This window comes from Cyprinodon tularosa, unplaced genomic scaffold (genome assembly GCF_016077235.1).
Source record: "Cyprinodon tularosa strain WSP-4 unplaced genomic scaffold, ASM1607723v1 ctg1, whole genome shotgun sequence".
Lineage (NCBI taxonomy): Eukaryota > Metazoa > Chordata > Actinopteri > Cyprinodontiformes > Cyprinodontidae > Cyprinodon > Cyprinodon tularosa.
Window position 1 is genome coordinate 3,877,857 of NW_024037781.1, and position 6,552 is coordinate 3,884,408.

Here is a 6,552-nt window from a genome sequence, read left to right on the forward strand (position 1 = left end):
CGTTTTACACTCATCACATTAAAGTGAACTGCTGGGGTCCACTTCTGTTTATTTTTGGCTTGAAAGATGAAAATGTGACTATGCCTGTTTTCCTTGTTATAAGGTTGGTGGTCTAGCCTGTTACTGTCAAATTGAGGGTGATTGTCACTCTAAGAATCATACCACCTGCTTGGGCTTTAATCCAAATGCCCATCATTTTATATATAAAGAATATGTTTCCTTTATTCATTCTGCACGGTCTTTTTGAAAAATGATAAGTCACTGAGAAAATTACAAAAGTAAAGCAAGCATCCAGTTGTATTTTATTCTTCTTTTTTTTGAAAATGTATTTGAAAAATATTTAGGGAAGATTTATTAAAAACACTTATTGAAGTGCATTTAGGGAGATTTTAATAGAACAAAGCATCTAATGAAAAAGCTGGATGAGCTGATCAGGAAGGCCAGCGCTGTGATTGGATGCCCTCTGTACTCAGTGCAGGAGGTGGGGAAAAAATGACCCAAACTAAAATAACAACTCTGTTGGATAATGTCTCCCACGCCATGCATGAAGCTGTTGCTGAACTGGAAAGCTGCTTCAGTGACAGACTGCTGCACCGTCAATGCACCAGGGAGCATTATCACAGATCCTTCCTCCAAGCAGCTGTAAGACTTTATAACCATCACTGTTGCCAACAGCCTCAATAAGTTGTAACATTCATCTTTGCACAGTTTTTGTCTTAGTCACTTAAATAACATGCTGCTGTCATTTTTGCACATCTCTGTTGTTGCTGCTATTTTCACATATCCATTACTGTAAAAATGTGCACAGCTGTTTATTGATTATTTATTCTTAGTATACAATATGTACTTAACTCTGTCACTTATTCTGTCATTTTTATAAACTTTTCTAAGGTCCACATTGTGTGACATCTTTGCTATAACCTTTTGCTGCTGCTGTAAAACCACAATTTCCACATTCTGGGACAATAAAGGGATTTTCTATTCTATTCTATTAAATGAAATATTTTGGCTTGCCTTCTCTGATTTTTTTAGTTGTATTGAGCCATTCCCTTGATACCTATACTTATTCACATTACAGCATATGCCTTAGGAGAGAACAGATTTACACTGTTCAGTCTTCTACAAAACTTTAGACCATTTATTTCATGCCCTATTTGTAGTTTCAGTTTATAGAAATGAAAGAGTCTGCTAGTCTGGGGCAGGTCAGACTGACCTGTTATTAGCTTTCCACCCCTCTACATTTGCTGCTATGAGTAAGAGAAATATGACCTATTTCCAATTCAACCTTATAATAACCACAAAGCAATATGTTGTAATGCTGTAACATAAAACAAGAACAATTATTTATCAGCAGAACATGCACGCATATATAGGTTTTTATTAGCTTTTAATCATGCTTATGACATATGGGCCTAAATAAACAAAGACTGACTACTGATTAAAAACAAAGAACACATATTTTTTCAATTATTTTGAAATCATCCATGAAATGACAAAAATATATCTAAAAGTAGAAGGAAAAAAATATATTTCTTGTTTTTTTTGTATGTATTTACTGCATCATATGAATTTATCACAGACATCTTTTACTAGTATAGGTTTTTAAATAAAGAAAGAAAAAAAGAAAAAAACAGTTATTGTTGAACCCTATTCAGATCTGTGCATGACTTTGAAACAAATTATTTTATGCAGTAGGTGAAGTTTTACTTTTTTAAGTTTGCACAATAAATTGCATTACATCCATTGAATAGCTATTATAATATCTCACTAAGTCATCATTTTTAATACAATTTTGAGAGACACAATTGTTATTAAAACTTTTACCAAAGCAATATACTATTTTCTCTGTTTATCAAATTGTCTAGATAATTTTTAATAAGCAATGCCTTTCTTTGAGCATTAATACAGTATAAAACTGATGGGAGGAAGAGGCACATCTCTTTTAAGCATAGTAGGAAATGAAAACTACTGTTGATCACAATACTGGAGAAAAAAAGACTAGTGACTCTGATTTTTCAGGAAGTGACTGTAAGAAAATAGATTTTTGATGGACCTTTAACAAACCCACAGTTAGGTTGAAATTAGAACATTTAAAACCAAAAAAACTAAATAAGTGTTAGGAGAAGTTAACATAATATTTCAATTAGAAACAGCTGAGGAGGATTAACTAATTTAATATCATAGAGCAAATTTTAAGGTAAAGTAAGGCTGGGAAATAAAGACTCAAATACATAATGCCTCTTATTGTTTTTAAAGAAACCTTATTCAAACTTTTTAACCCAGCTGCGGATAATCAGATTTTTTTTAGATGTCAACGAAGGAATTTAATCTTGCTGTAGTTTTGTCACATAATCCGAATTTAAGTTCCAAATCAAAGTTGCACTTTAGATCTGCATTTAAAAGACAATTAAAAAAAGTAAAAAAAAACAAACAAACAAAGAAACTGCAATTTATAATGTAGGCCAAAAAAATCAGACCACATGTGATTAACAGTATCACTACAATTTACCTGCAAACAGCACGACGACAGCTTCAAAACAAGCTGATGCAATATAAAACCCATACTTATGAACCAAGGGTCAAAAGATCTGACTGAGGTAAGGTTGCCAGTGTAATAAAGCAAACTTTTTAACAGATGCCACGTTTTGTAAGAAGTGGTATATTAAATACTATTTAGTCTAAGAAGAAACTTTTGTCCCTTTATTAACCTCTAATGTAGCTTAGAACGAGTGCTCTAAATCATCTTCAACGTTTTCCCGGCCAAGGACCCCCAAACTGATGGTAAGATGGAGCAGGGACCCCCTGATTTCATATGTATTGTATAAAATTGCGTTATATCACCTGGTCCTATACTCACTCTATTACAGATTACATTAATGAAAGTAATTTCTCCCTGGGATTATTAAAGTATTTCTGATTCCGATTCCTTGTTGATGGAACAGGTGTTATGAATGAAACGGTGCCCAGATTAAAAGAGCTGCTGTGTGTCACTGAATGTGTGCATTGATGACTGATAGAAATCTTGTGCCTCCATTTATCTGTTTACTACAGTGTGTTGGATTCATGTTAATGTGTATTTAAAGACATTTCAATTAGTGGAGAGAATTGTATGGGGGGAATATAAAAAAAAGTCTAATCAACCCAAACTTTCGCGACCCCCATGCAGTACCTGTGTGGACCCTCTAGGGGTTGCGGACCCCCTGTTGAAGACCTCTGCTCTACATCAAACCTGAAACATTGAACAGATGATTTTGCATGCTGTAAAGTAGCATCAAAACCATACAATAGATTAATAAATAAAAGCAACTGACACGTGCATTTAATATAAATGGAAGCTGACATTTTTAAACTACTTATAAAGTAAAAATAAGAACTGCAGCCAATACACATAAGTAATGTTTTATTAGTGGAAAAGAAAACCACAGTGTGACTGAAATCAGTGATAAAGAAGCATAGATGATATAACTCAAATTAGCCCCAAACAATGCTTTTTTTGTTTATTTTTTTATTCTTATCTCTGACTCGGGAAATCTCTGGAACCAATAAAATTAACTTTACATTTCTAACAGTGTCATCACCTCATCTGGTGAACAATATACAGTAAACTCTCTGGATGTATTTAAAAGTGTTAAGACAAATGGAGCTTTATATATACAACTGCTATTGTTGGGATCTGGAGATCTGCCACCTGTCTCCAGCTCAGAGCGCTGTGGGCTTCCTGAGCTGGAGTCCTCAGCACACCTGGGAATCATCAGCTCATCAGAAGACCTCCCTACATAAGCAGCAGTCAGACCTTCCTTCGACGCCGGAGTGTTGACCTAGTGTGGTTAGCGTACCTGAGCCTCTGAAATCCTAAAGAATACTAGTTGCCTCTAGAGAGAAACTAGCCTTCTAACTTGCTCTTGTCTTCTTTGCTCACAGAAACCCGACTGAAGTCTGAAGCTCTGGATGAGCATAACCTGGAAACCTGCCTGCCTGCCCACGTAAGCCAAACCTGAAGATCTCAGTATGGATTCCTCCATCAGCTCTTGGGAAAGAGCTAGGAAACAAGAACGCAAGTCTGAAACTCTCTAGCTCGAAGCTAGACGCTGTTGCTGCTGAGCTCTCTGCTACCTCCACAGACTCTGGACCCAACCGGTTCCTCCTCTCACGGATCTGTTAAAACCTCCTCAAGGTATTATCAAGATTCTACTCACTCGTCAAACCATCATCTGCCTGGCTAATCAAACTCATCTCTCCAGATAATATTGAAACCAGTCCCGGGCCTGTACCAGAACCAGATCTTGAATCATTCTGTGTATTCATAAATAAACATTGTTAAACTTTCCTCTGTCTCCGTTAGTGTTCTGCATGTGGGTTTAGTCCATTAAGCCGATCATGACAGCTATGAGGATATACAACTTATATTAGCTAGTCTTGCAGGATGTTAAATAAATAAAGATCAGATAAAATCATAAAAAAATGGGTTTGGCTTTATTCTCTAACTCTTCTGGTCATGCTCCTCATTTCTCTTAGAATTTGGATCAGTATTTTTTTGAAGAGTCATTGAAAAAGATAAAGCAGAAATAGAATAGTAAGTGCTAACTAAAAAGCAGGCTTCATCAACCTCAGACTCATCAAGAACACTCTTACCCTTGCCAATGTCATTTTACAAAATCAACCTTTTACTAAAAAAAAACTCTTAATGACTTTTAAAATGTCTCCATGACAACGACACAATGATGACAAAGTAATTCAAAAGCGAACCATGATGGGTTTTACGCTTTGGGATAGCTTTGGCCCAAACAAACAAGCAAAAGAAAGATGCAGATGAAAGAGTGACTTCAGGGTTTTGTGTTTTCCGTGTACAGGTCTTACATTAAGGTAAAATTATATAATCTAACATTTCATAAGGCTTGTCTTTTAAGGAGAATTATTTATTTTTTTTTTCATTGGCGTCTGTGTGTTTTGTTATCTTCAGTCTTGCTGAGAGCAAAGCAGCTTTTCTTTCCCCCATGCTTTTCCTCCCAAACTGTTAGTAGGACATTATGCAGATTCTTCCAAAATATAGATATTTCAGAAATCCTGTTAAAAGAATAAAATAACATAATTTAGAGAATTCTTGCAAGCTTAATATATGCGTGTACTTTTTTTCTTACTTATATTTAATTTGATTGGGGCTCAGCACTAAAGAAGGCTATACAAAACAGTATTTGATGAAATCATAATTTTATTTTTTTTAAGCTATAAAACACAGACATCTGGGTTAAATAGCTATTCTGATATATGGCAATAAGTAAGTCACACATGGTAATAACTTAAGAGGGAGGCTCTCCACAGAGGACTTTAAATTTGTTCTGCCCTTTGTGGACTTCCTTTTAAGTTTCTTTTGGGGCTTTTAGTTAAACTGTGAACCTGTGTTTTCTCAGTCCCCTAGCCCCCTTCTTATGCTTCTTTCCACACCTGCTCCCTGTTAGCTGATTACCCCAGTCTTTGCTCTGTCTCCCGTATATACACCCATTGTGCAGTTCCTCAGTGTTGATCCTCATGTGTGTGTCCCCCGTGGTGTCTCCTAGTTTTAATTTTTTATGTTTTTTTAGGTTCCTGGATTTGTGTTTCTGCTGCTATCTACACCCTTAACTATGCAAGAACTCTTATCTAACTCTTCATTTCTGCATTTCGGTCCTTACCAAGCTCCTTCCAACCTTGACAAAAATGCCTTCAATAAGAAAGTCTAGTGGAATAAAGAAATGTGATTGAAAAAAAGACACAGATAAAACATGAAGTGACTTGTCCCTACTAGAAATTGTTATATCAGTGTCAAGTAGTGTTTGACAAATGTTCTGAAAGTGTATACACAAAACAAAAAACATTGCGGTCAATTTATGGTTGTCGGTTGCCAAAATGAACGAGAATAATTTGTTTTACTCCTTGACTTTGTATTTAAAATAATGATAGACTTATCAATATCTAGGAATTTAATTAATTTTCATAATGTATCTATTGCGATACTGCTTTAATTAAAAACAAATAACATTTAATCATTCAAATTATTAAGGATCTAAGAGTACGCTGATGTGTCCATGACATATTTGTTTACATTTTAAACAGCTTATTTGAAATGCATCAATGTAAAAAAAAGTGCTTGCTATTACAGATTTCTCTCAGTAAAGTCTTGTCAAACATCTGTTTAAAAGATCACAAATTTTTCATCTTTCTTTTCTCATCTAATCCCTTCAGCATTCACCATCTAAACACATAACACAACAGATAAACATCAAATGGCTCTGGGAGAATGTTTAATCTTGGTTGTTAAACTGCATCATGTTTCACTTTCCTGCCTTTTTTAACCTGTGATAAGGTGCGATTTTGATAATTGCTCTTTTTTTCCCCACACAGCAGAGATAAGAACATTTCTTCAACCTTTTTATTCCCTGCAAAGATATCTGGAACATCTGTGTCAACACACTACCAATTAGTATCACAGGGGGACAGCTAAACAGCATGGCTAAGTTCAACATAGTGAAAATTGTTTGCGAGGCTTCTTTTTGGGGATGTGATAAAATTATCTTG

The 6,552-nt window shown here is 35.1% G+C and overlaps 1 long non-coding RNA gene across 1 annotated transcript; it reads left to right on the forward strand.

Annotated features, from left to right (window-relative positions):
* Positions 1 to 3,830: 3,830 nt before the first annotated feature.
* LOC119786582 lies at positions 3,831 to 4,319 on the forward strand. Its single transcript, XR_005281245.1, has 2 exons — positions 3,831 to 4,174; positions 4,242 to 4,319. It is a non-coding gene; the product is annotated as an uncharacterized LOC119786582 (long non-coding RNA).
* The last annotated feature ends 2,233 nt before the right edge of the window (positions 4,320 to 6,552 follow it).